The 12,809-nt window shown below is 40.2% G+C and overlaps 1 long non-coding RNA gene across 1 annotated transcript in view; it reads left to right on the top strand.

The window, feature by feature from the left end:
• Positions 1-212: 212 nt before the first annotated feature.
• LOC140704109 (uncharacterized) overlaps positions 213-12,809 on the top strand; it is a 30,616-nt gene continuing 18,019 nt past the window's right edge. Inside the window, exons 1-2 of the long non-coding RNA XR_012083233.2 lie at positions 213-373; positions 1,406-1,523. This is a non-coding gene — a long non-coding RNA (uncharacterized LOC140704109). The remainder of the gene's footprint in view (positions 374-1,405; positions 1,524-12,809) is intronic.

The following is a 12,809-nucleotide window of genomic DNA, read 5'->3' as shown; positions in this document are numbered from 1 at the left end:
TCCAGCCTTCTGAACTGTGTCAATTTTACAGACCTGTACGGAGTCCTGCCAAAGAGAATGCCTATCTTCTGGGATAGGGAGGTAGCGTCTGGCTCCCCCCAGCTTCTCAGACAGCACTTCTCTTCTTTGGAATATATTTTCCTCTCCTGAAAAATTAAGTAGGCTATCTCAAGCCTACAAAATCTCCATCAGCACCTACAATTGAGAGAGAGCTCCCAATTTGCAACCTCGGTCCATCTTGGCTCTGCCTCCTCCTGAATATTTCTCAAAATTTTGAAGTAATTGTCTGAAGTGATTGCAGAAGAACAGGCAGACTTCTGATGTAATTTTCAGCATTGGATCATTGCTTTGTTCTATCTCATTTGGCCTACAAGTATGTCAAACAGATCGTTATATGTGGCATTTATCAATTTCTCAGTAGCTTTGTTCTATCAGCTATGATAATCTCTGGGATAAATTGAGTATAACCTCTATAGGTAAAGGATTGTTGATGCCGACGTGAAAGCTCCACTCTGACACTAAGATCTAAGTCAGGTTGGATTCCTCAGGTCTGCTCTCTGATTTGGTACCAACTATACAAGGTATCCATTAAGGATGTTTGTTAGCTCCAGCACTATTCAATGTTTATGTTAAGTCATTAGTAATTGATCCAAGTCATAATGACAATTATATGCCTCCTAAATTAAGAACCAGAAAAATAATAGTACTTATGGGTTCTAATGATACTAGCATTTGCCAATAGGTTTAAAAAAACATGCATGGCAAATTGATGTACATCCGAACAAGCTTAATATTTAGAATTAAGTTTTTCTTCAGTTGGATCATGGAAAAATCACCTTGAAAATACAAAAAAGAGCCATCAATACAGTTAGCTCTCTACTAAAGTTTTATTGGGGCAGAGGTGGTACACAGATCCCAGTTGCCCTTAAAATTTATTAAAGCTAAGTTTATATCAGTGTTTTGTTATGGTGCTGAAAAATGGGTGTCTGCTCAGAAAATCCGTTTAGAAATATTTCAGAACATGTGTTTATGAGATAGTTTGCACCTTCTTAAAGGAACTGAGACCCCTGGCTGGAGGCAGACTTTCATACTGTGAAGGCTATAGTACATATACATGCCATCAAATATTGACTGAAACTGCGAAAGGAGATAAGATCAGTTGTAGTATTGTCTGCTTTTGGCGAGAGATGCTGAATTATAATGAATAGAACAGTTTTGTTCTACAAATCAGCATGTTATCTGAAGTCCCATATCTTAAAACATGATTTTCAGGCCAACTGTTATTTCTGCCTTTCTCTCTAAATGTGCTCCTTGATATGGGAAATCACCTATCCAAATCCCTTACCTAGTATTACAAAGTATTTAACTAATTCAACAAATTTTAAATGGAAATTTGCTTTCACAGCTTCATGATGCCTGTGGTTGAGGGACAATATCAACGGATTTGCTTGCCAGAGAAAGCTTGCCCATGTAGAACTAATACAGTTGAAGACCTTGGTAACCCAATTTATAAGGACCTAAGAGTAAGTTTTTTCAAAGAGCTTTGCCTTGCATTTAATAGATGTGATGCATATCTGATAAATGTTTTACTGGGTGATATTTCTGAAAAGGTAGCCTGTTTTGCTTTTAGAGCAGCAGTTTTATAGGAGGAAGTTTTGTAGTGACAACAACCTGGCTTTTAAATTTGAGTGAATTGTGTTTGTTTGAATGTTGGTTTTTGGCTGACTTTTAGGTGAGCAATGTATTGGATTATTTTATATTATTTGAATATTTCCTTGTAATGGTCACAGCTATAGAAATAAGCTTGTTTTACTTGAGTTGACTCTTTACTTCAGAATGTATGGCATGAGGCCCAAATTAATGTTCTGGTATTGCCTGCAGATTATTCTCAAAACAAAATGGGTCAGTTATTAATTAGGGATCTACCAAAATTGCTATCTAAAGATGATCCTGAAATGTCCAATATGTACTGCCATTCTACATTACAATATATACTTATATATTCTAAATAAATAACTAAATAATAGTAATAGTAATAGTAATAGTAATAGTAATAGTAATAGTAATAGTAATAGTAATACTACTACTACTACTACTACTACTACTACTACTACTACTACTACTACTACTACTAATAATAATAATAATAATAATAATAATAATAATAATAATAATAATAATAATAATAATAATAATAATAATAATAATAATAATAATAATAATAATAATAATAATGTGCTCTCAAGTCATTTCTGACTTTGGTGACCCTTTTCATGGGCTTCCATGAATGCTGAGAAGTGGTTTACCATTCCCTTTTTCCTGGGGTGCATTGGGACTGTGCAGTTTGCCCAAGGCCACAGAGGCTGGTTTTAGTTCACAAGAGGCACAGAGGGACCCCAAAGTCCCAACCTCTGACTCTGCAGCCTGATACCTGAGCTATTCAGCCAGCTATTCTATGTAGAATGTTAACTATTTTAAGCAGGTTATTTTAACCAGAGAGGAAAAGCAAATACAGATTAAAAGGTGCTCCATTTGCCTCTACTGTGAATCTTCCAATTACTCTGATACACTTGTGTTTTAAAATAGAGATGCAGATTTAAATTAAAATAAAAGCATTACAGTATTGACTAACAGAGTTCCTGGCAAACACAATTAAAGAGTATAATTTGTTCCTCGTTCTCTTTCCAATTTTTTTTTTTTTTTGGCTGGAATAGAGTGGATGGGTTTGAAAGAAAAAATAAAGTAGGATCCCAGGAAGTAGTTCTTCCTTTATTATAAAGAAAGAAAGCTGTTCCCAATCCCAGAGGTTGGACATCTGATTTTTTTGGACAATGTTTCCTAGAACCCCAAGATGCACAGCCACTGGCAGGATTCCTAATTAGCGTTGCTAACAATATTAGCAAGATGGCTACTCCTACAAGAGTTGTGGGACTTGGTGACTTCAGCTATGCTTTTCTAATGCTAAGCTATTTTATGTGAGCTGATATTTTCCTCCCCCATCTTCTTAGGATGAGCCTAGATAACCATACTTACTATACCTGAGGAGACAGTCCTGTACATGATGCCCTTCAGGACACACTCAAATTCGAAGAAAACTAATGATTTCCCTAATATAGCAGCTCCCAACACTAACAAAGGGAGAGATGATGAGACTGACTCATTTCTTGTGTTTGGGAGGCACCATCTGGCAGCTACTGCTTTATTTTGTTTTGAAGCAGTGCATCAGAGTATGCCATATTGTTGGCTTCCCAAAACATAATTAGGGACCAAACAAAGACAGCTGAATTCTTACTACTTAGCATCTCTTTAAACCAACAGGAGGGGAAGAAAGATAAAAGAGACAGTATGAAGTGTGCACAGCAGAAGGTCTCAGAGACCGTGCTACCAGGTAATATGAAACACTGTGATGATGAAGGGAGAGAAGGCTGAGTGGCAAAAGCAATGAAATACTTCATTTTCTGTGTTGCGCTGTTTTGAAGGAAAGCATCCAGGTATTCAGGCTGCACAGAACATACCTGCTTTGGCTCCATATATTGATAGTGGCTGTATGTCAATGATACCTAGTGATTTGAAAGAAAATTAGCACAATATTAAGTGGAGGAGAAAGTAGTTCTTTCTGGAGGAAGAAACAGGCTGGATATACTGTATTGCCTTTTTGAATTTTCCCACTTTGGGGCTTGGCTTTCCCTGCCCACCTTTCGGGGGGTTCCAGAATACTCTTGAGCTGCTGCTGTCTCCTTACTGAATGGGCCATGGAAGAAAGAAGCAGAATCCAGGCTATTATGTGTGTTCAGTGCCTGTGTTCAGTGCCACCACTTCCCCCTTCCTGTAGTTTCTTTTAGTAACTTCTGTTCCTTCTCTTAGAGTGCAGTCACAAAAGCCAAAAGGACCCCAATTATATTGATTCTATTTAAATAATTTTATAAATTTTTATAAATGCCCCTTCAAGGATTGCTGCCTTGTCGTGGCGAAGGGGCTTGAGCAACTCAGAGAAGCTATGGGCTATGCCATGCAGGGCCACCCAAGACGGACAGGTCATAGTGGAGAGTTCCAACTAAACACAATCCACCTGGAGTAGGAACTGGCAATTCCACTCCAGTATTTTTGCCAAGAATGCCCCATGATCAGAAACAAAAGGCTAAAAGATATGACGCTGGAAGATGGGACCCTCAGGTCAAAAGGCGTCCAACATGCTACTGAGGAAGAGCGGAGGACAAGTACAAGTAGCTCCAGAGCTGATGAAGTGGATGGGCCAAAGCCGAAAGGACACTCAGCTGTGGACGTGCCTGGAAGTGAAAGGAAAGTCCGATGCTGCAAAGAAAAATATTGCATAGGAGCCTGGAATGTAAGATCTATAAACCTTCGGAAGCTGGAGGTGGTCAAACAGGAGATGGCAAGAATAAACTTTGACATCCTGGGCGTCAGTGAACTAAAATGGAAGGGAATGGGTGAATTCAATTCAGATGAGTATCATATCTACTATTGTGGGCAAGAATCCCGTAGAAGGAATGGAGTGGCCCTCATAGTCAACAAAAGAGTGGGAAAAGCTGTACTGGGATACAATCTCAAAAATGATAGAATGATGTCAATACGAATCCAAGGCAGACCTTTCAACATCACAATAATCCAAGTTTATGCACCAACCTCCATTGCTGAGGAGACTGAAACTGAACAATTTTTTGAAGATTTACAACACCTTCTAGAACTGATACCAAAGAAAGATGTTCTCATTCTAGGGGACTGGAATGCCAAAGTAGGAAGTCAAGAGATAAAAGGAACAACAGGGAAGTTCAAAATGAAGCAGGGCAAAGGCTAAAAGAGTTTTGCCAAGAGAACAAGCTGGTCATCACAAACACTCTTTTCCAACAACACAAGAGGTGACTCTACACATGGAAATCACCAGATGGGCAATATCGAAATCAGATTGATTATATTCTCTGCAGCCAAAGATGGAGAAGCTCTATACAGTCAGCAAAACAACATAGAACCTGTCTGACTCCATCTTACATTTCTCTGACTACATATCCTGCACTTCAAGATGAGATTGAAAGCGTCTATGGACAGAGGGCGGAAGAAAATAAAGATTACCAGAAATGGCGATGAAGCGAGCAGGGCTTGCATACTTTCACTCCTTACACATTCACATCTGGCAACCTTGAACAGGGCAGAGCATGAATTAAAACAAACAAACAAACAAAAAACAATCACCCAATGACTCCAGGATTCCCCACCAATCAGAATGGCCAATTGAAGTTGTCCCAAAAATAGAATTTACAAGCCCAGGTTTGTTTGTTTGTTTAAAATAGCTCTGTCAACTCACCAAACAATAAGGAATATTGTACTGCCAAGCACTGGAATAGCACTTGCATCTCACAACAAAGTGAAGCAAACTTGAGCCTTTGATGAGAACAGCTCAGTAGTCGTCTTTATGCCCAGGAGGATGAGAGTGATAGACAATAGCTTAAAATGATGTTGCCAGATCTCCCTCATGCAGTATTTTCTTGGCAGCTTTCTGAGGCAACTTTTCTGATCAGCTTCCAGGCTCAAGCTGTTTAATGAAGTTGCTAAGAATGAAACACCTCAAACAGTCATGAAACTTGAGATCAACTTCAGAAGCAGCCAGGGAGGGCTGTATTATGACCACCTCCTTGTTTTCTGGATATCAGCTTCTATGGTGTTTGAACAGCTTTTATCAGAGAAGGAGAAGAGAAAAGATTGTCATATTTTACTCCTTTCTGCTACCAAGCTGGTGGACCCAGACTTGTATTCTCTGGATGCTCAAAGCTTCCCCTGAAAAGTACTGCAACAATCATTATGATTGTTAATTTTACCAGTGGGCGAAAAATTGGCTAGACTCCTATTGCTCAGGTATGACAGCATTAATCTAATGGTGTAAATCACAGCAGTATACTGCCACTAGTTAAGGAGTTGATGCTTGTATTCTTCATCATACATGGAATGCAAATGCCAACTCCTTAATTAGTGGCAGTTTGGTGCTGTGATTTATGCCATTACACCTACACTCCCATATATAAGCAATATGATTCTGGCCAACATTTGAAAGCTTATTAGATTTTCACAAAGCCTTGTTTCAAGGGTAATTAAACAATTCATTATTCCTTTTCATGTTAATTGCAGTTTTAGTTTTGCCTATGGTCCAACACCATTTGATTCACTAAAATATATTTGTAGATAAAAGATAAAGATAAGTAGATCTCAAAAAGATAAATGTATATTAATAAGTGGAGCAGGGAATGAGAATTAGAGGTATTTTAAGGAAGCAGAAATATCAAAAGGGTAACCATGTCACTTGAAGCTGATGTAACAAACCACCAGTTAGTTGAGACCATCAGCTAATTCAGAGTGGACACACACAGAAATGGCTCCATTTGATTGATTAAATGTAATTAATTCTTTTCTGTTTTTGTCTATATCATGAAACAAGAATATAATCCTGTTTTTAAGTAAAGGATGAATTGGATATGGTTTGTTAACTGCATGAATGCAATTAATAGACTTCATGTGTGTGTTTGTGTGTGTAAATGGTATCTGCTGAGGCCTAAGTAGCCTCAAGACTTCGTCAGGGGAGTATAACTTTTTCTGTTTTCGTTGTGTGGAAAATATGCCCTCTGAAGCTGTTGTTTGCACTTGAAGTAAAGTTCCTTCTGGCTCAGGCTTGAGCTTCCTTTGACATGCAAGCGGAAGCTTCAGAAATACTGTTTTCATTCAGCCTGTGGCTAGGCCAAGAAAAGTGAAACTCACACCTCCCCCGCCATCACTGCAATAGTCCTGAGACTGCTCAGGTGTCCCATATCTTCTACAGTGGGGTCTTGACTTAAGAACGGCTTGAGTTAAGAACATTTTGACTTAAGAACCACTCTCATAGGAAAATATTGACTTGACTTACATACTTAAATTTGAGTTAAGAACTGAAAAAAACCATGTGGGAGGCAGGGAAAGTGCAAAATGTGAACTTTCAGTTAACTGTTGGCCAGTGAAAAGGGTGCCTGTCTGCTTCCTCACTCCTCCCAGCGTTTAGAGAGTGGATTGGGAGACAGTCTTCGGACTGCCTGGTACTGTACTGCCTGGACTGTATTTTCCCTGCCTTCCCTGAACCTTTCTTGACCTAAGAAAAAAAGAAACAAAATATCCCCCTCTAGTGGTCGAAGGTGGAATAGCAGCTTCCCATTAGTTTCTATGGACGGAAAAGAGCAGATACGGATCAAATGGTTCTCAATGCATTCCTATGGGAAATGCAGATTTGACCTGCAAACTTTTTGACTTGAGAACCGCCTTCCAATACGGATTAAGTTCTCAAGTCAAGCCCCCACTGTATCTGCAAAACTAAAATAGCATATCAGTAGCATTTATACAATTAGCATCTGTCCTGGTCTGTCAAGATGATCCATATACTATAGTATGCCCAATTTCTATGTAGGGATTGGAAAGCTGCCCAAAGAAAATAATTTCTTTGAACTGTGGTGCTGGACTAGAGCTTTGCAGACTCCATGGGCCACCGGAAGGACAAAATCAAGGAACTTTAGATCAGATCTAGCTTCAACTTTCTTTAGAAGTCAAAATGACGACACCACCTAGGCTATTGTATGTTGAATGTGTCATGAGAAAACAAGACACACTGGTGCTAGGAAAAATTGAAAGAAGTAAAAAAAATATGGGAAGATAACTAAGTTATACATTATTCATGAGTTATATGTTAATCTGGTTGTGAGGCAGGGCCAGAGGGGCTGCTGAAGAGACGGCCTCTGGGAGAGAAGTTCAGTCTGAGTCAGAGACAGCTGGAGAGGAGGATAGTTTTGCGGTTTAGAGGCAGAGAGTGTTTATGGAGTGATTAGGCAGTGTGATTAGTCAGAGTGTGACCTGTGTTAATTAGTATAGACGAGATTAAAGAAAAAATTTGAAGCTTTGTGAAACTTTAAGAAGGTGCTTAAGAATTATTCCTGAAGCCACGTGTAATCAATAAACCTGTTTCTGTTAAAAAGTCGGTACTGAATGGACCTTAGTCTTTCATAAAGAAATATACTGTAAGTTGATAAAGAGATCAACTGGTGGCAGCGTGTCAAGAGGTGTGTTGGGATACCTCCGTGAGCAGGGGGCACGGTGTAAGCATCGCAGTAACCTATAACTTGGAATTGATTAATATAATAAAGGAAGCCATAGCCTTTAATTTGCAAGACCTGAAGAGGGCTGTTAATGATAGGACTTTTCAGAGATGGCAAATTCATAGGGTCACTTTAAATCAGAAGTGACTTGACAGTTCATCACAGCAACACGACTGATTTGGCCTTTATTTGGCCTTTAGTAACAACTATGTGCTGTGAAGTTGATTCTAACATATGGTGACTCTTTCTAGAGTTTTTGAGGGAGGGAATACTCAGCAATGGCTTACTAGTCCCTTCATTTAGGTGTGTCCTGGGGCAGTGCAGCTTGCCTAAGGTTACATAGGCTGGCACTTTTCCGAAGAGAGACAGTGGGAATTCAACTTCCAACCTCTGATTGTGGCCAGATCGTCAGCTGACTGAGTGGTCTTTGATCCCATTCTGATGATGAATACTCACCACATTGCTCCCTAATTGCTTAGATTTGGAAACAATGGCTGCTCTGGCAGCCATTGTTATGACATCTGCTGTGAACAAACTGGTGTATTGTTCTCACAGGCTGGGTTTTTTTTTTTGTCATCATTATGCCAAAGGCAGAACCACCTCCTGGGGCATCGGACATAGATCAGGCCAGGCAAAGGCGAACTGTTGGCAGGAGTGACACAATTCCTAATGCTGCTGGAGTCATCAGAGAGCCAATCTAGAGCTGCAGAAACAAATCCATCCAATTCATGGTAACAGCTGTTTATGGTGGTGTGGAAACTCTGTACAGTGTAGGAGGAAGGATAAACCTTACTGTTCTGGAATATGTAATGTTATAACTCTATAATATGAATAACCATAAAGCTGTATCTAATTCAGTTCCTTAGGCTTTCCCTTAATAACTGGTGGTCTGAGAGGGATTTTTAATTGGTCTTTGTGTTCTGTTGTTTTAAATGTGTTTTAGTATTGATTTTATTACCATTTTAAATGTAATGCTTGTTTAATTCTTTTTAAATACTGTATTTGTATACCTGCTATTTTTAGCTTTTAAATATTGTCTTTTGAATTATGTAAGCTGCCTTGGGTTCTTTTTAAGGGGAAAGGCAGGATAAAAATATTTTAAACAAGCGAAAACAAATTCGTTATCTACAAGGTTTGGAGTATTTTCCCTCCTAAATTAGCATAGTGTCAAGTTTCAGCATAAATGTGGGATCTTTCCATAAGGAGCTTGCAGTTGCAAATTTCAAAACAGGAGAGACAATAAAGGGATAAGAAGAGGATGGAGGCCCAAGGAAGAACTGGTGTTCATTTTTTACATCCTTAGGGAAAGAATATGTGTAAGAAGGTATTGTGGTGAAGGGTTTCTAAAAATCAGGTCTCTTGCAAAGAAAGAAAGAAAGAAAAGGAAAGAAAAGGAAAAAAAATCTCACAGCCTGAGTGGTCATACTAGTTGGGAAATCTGGGACTTGTGGGCCAAACCAGTACCTTTTCTGAAATCTAACCCTCAATGGGTGCCATATTCTTAACACTTTCTACTTTTAGCCCTGCAGGAGAGAGTGGCCATAGTATTTACTGTTTGCTGGGTTGCCAGAACAGAGTTAGGAAATTGTTGACCATTGCAGTTATCAGCAGAGATAAATTTCTTAGTAATTTATTACTCATAGAAGATCAACAGGCCCATGGCTCTGTCTTGTCTTGACTGTTTTGAACCCAGATCCCCTGAGTCCTAATACAACTTTCTGTCCACTGTACCACACATTTTCTTATTTGACAGTTCTTCAAGCGCTATTTTCCTTTCAGTATTGTTCTTGCTGCTTGTCCCTATCAAATTTAAGGTTAAAGACTTGCAGCTCGCACCACAGTTGGCCCAAAAGAGGGCTACCAATGCACGGCAAGTGCCAAGCTTGTTAGTCAAAAGACATTTTAAACTCGTTCTGTTGTCTCTGAATCGACAGGTAAAATTTCTTTCATTTTGCCCTCACCTGGCATGCTATCTCAAAAGAATGGTGGTTCATCAGCACATTCTTTGGACTGGGAACTCCAGAGACTCAGAGTGAGAAAGCTTCAATCTAAAGTGGCGTGCTTCTCAATTGGAAGCATTATGCAGCTGCTTAACTTGGTGCACTGGAGCAGAAGAACTGATCTCTTATAAGGACCCTTGGGAAATTTTCACTGTGGAGTCTAGAGTCACTAGTTCCATGAAGTTGGTGTGGTGCTGACTCTTCGTAGCCATCCAGCTCTTGCTGGAAATACCAGATATTTTCTCTCTCTCCCCATCTGTTATATTTTCAATTAACTGGCTTTCTGTTCAGTTCCTCCCTCTCTTCCTGCTGAAAAAATAGCAACCTTCTATAGTGCTGAGGTCCTGCTTAATGCACCATATTCCCAGGCAAGATCTATCACTGTGACCATGGGCCAGGGTGGGGAGAGGAAAAATAAATAAATTATAAAACACAACTGAAGAAAGCTTAGTTTGAAAGAGACCTCTAAGGACAGCTGTTCCTATCTGCTTCCTCCCCTGCTAGATACTTTCATTAGAGCATTTCTGCTGTTCTCATTAAATAAATGGGGCCATTGGCTGGAGGTAAGATGAGAAATTCAGTCTCCATGGCGTGATTTGATATTGACTTGGACTGTGGGATGCCAAACATCTCAAGTGGCGAGGGCACCATTGCAATAGGACAGGCATAGCAGTTCACTCACTTTTCTTAGGTTCACTGATTTTCCAAATTGGTTTATGTCCACCTCTTGGCCCAAAGTGGAATTCAAGTCAGGAAACAATAATAATTAGAAAAAAACCTTAATTATATCAGAACATAAAAACCAAACCCATTAAAACATCATTGCAAAGTCGACACCAACATGAGCACCGAAATGATCAAACTCTCCCTTAACTACAGACCATTTTATATCCCAGAACCTGGCCTGAATGAAAACAAATTGCCCTGCCAGTACAAAGGGACCCAACTCACCTCAGTCAGCAGGGAGTTCCAGGGGTTGGTAGCATAGCTACAGTTGTTTTGATAACTCAATGTCCTTGGCTTTTATTTTGTGTTCCTGTGCTTTTCATTACATTCCACTCTCAAAGAGAAATAATATCATGACCTCAGCAGAAGAGTTCAGCAAGAGTAAGCTTGAGCAACTGGATTCTCTAAAGCCTGGTGGAGTGAGGACCTGCTTGACTCTGGAGATCTTGACCCTCAGAGAACAAGGAGCCTGAGTCAACAGATCACACATGCTTAGGGGCCAAGGAGCCTGAGCCAATGAATGATGGGGCTCAAGAGCTGAGCCCAAGGAGGAGATGGGACAGCCACCTAGACCTCGGGAAGCAAAGAAGGTGGAAGGCTTGAAACTCTAAGGTGGAGTGCTCGTCAGCAGGGGAGGTCTCCTTGTGAGCAAATGAGTGGGCTGTCAAGGGAGCAAGGGAGACTTGGGCTGAACTTTGCAGCTGTGTGCCAAATGGGGCTTCAGTAACACAGCTAAAAAAGCTGGAGAAGGATCTTGGAATTGTCGTAGATTACAAGCTAAATATGATGTGATGTGGCTACAAAAAGGCAAATGTTATTTTAGGCTGCATTAATAGCAGTATAGTTTCAAAATCCTGCGAGGTGCTAGTCCCCCTCTATTCAGCACTGGTTAGGCCTCACCTTGAGCATGGTGTCCAATTCTGGACACCACACTTCCAGAAGAATGCTAACAAATTGGAACAAGTTCAGAGGAAGGCGACAAGGATGATCAGGGGGATGGAAACCCAAGCCTTATGAGGAAAGGCTGAAAGAAATGGGCATGTTTAACCTTGGGAAAAGAAGGCTGAAGGGTGATATGATAGCACTTTTCAAATACTTGAAAGGCTGTCATACAGAGGAGGGACAGGATTTGTTCTTGATTATTCCAGAGTGCAGGACACACAACAATGGGCTCAAGTTAAAGGAAGCCAGATTTTGGTTGAATATCAGGAAAAACATCCTAACTGTTAGAGCAGTATGACAGTAGAACCAGTTACCTCGGGAGTTGGTGAGTGCTCCAACACTGGGGGCGTTCAAGAAAAACTTAGATAATCACCTGGCAGATATGCTTTGATTATATTCCTGCACTGAACAGGGAGTTGGACTTCATGGCCTTGCAGGCCCCTTCCAACTTCACTTTTCTATGATTTTATGATCCTTTGCTCCAGATTGCCTGGACCTTAGACTTTCTGAACTATGATTTTGAGTTTCCCTGCCTGAATGCCTGCTTTCGTGAGCTATATAATTCCTGTTCCTGCTGCATCGTCCTTTCCATGGTCTGGGACTTTATAAGCCAGCAGCTTCCCTTGCCTCACCCAATGTGGCACAGGACAAAGAGATGCAGCACAGTTGATGGAAGAAATTTCCTCTCCATCTTTAATTTTAGCTGTTCACCTGAACGTTATTCTTTAAATAACTGAGAATCTCAGTGTGCAGAAATCCCTTTCTTGTGGTCACATACTTACTGGTTCAGGAAGCATGACTGTAGAAATGAGGATCCTGTTTGACCGCAATGCTCTTCTTTCAAGAGGATGTTGACTTGTGTTTTCCAATGGTAGCATTGATGGAGTGTAGCTGGGAACTATATGGGATAATATATGTATTGCACCATGTACCTCCCACCATACTGTGCCCCTTTTATTGGAATCTGTGGTTGCTATCTCTAGAACCAAAAGTCAGCCCTTCGTCATTGCCTGAGAGGACA

This window comes from Pogona vitticeps, chromosome 2, assembly GCF_051106095.1.
Source record: "Pogona vitticeps strain Pit_001003342236 chromosome 2, PviZW2.1, whole genome shotgun sequence".
In the NCBI taxonomy this organism is placed as follows: Eukaryota; Metazoa; Chordata; class Lepidosauria; order Squamata; family Agamidae; genus Pogona; species Pogona vitticeps.
The sequence above is the reverse complement of the archived record's forward strand: the minus strand, read 5'-3'. Positions and strand labels throughout refer to the sequence as shown.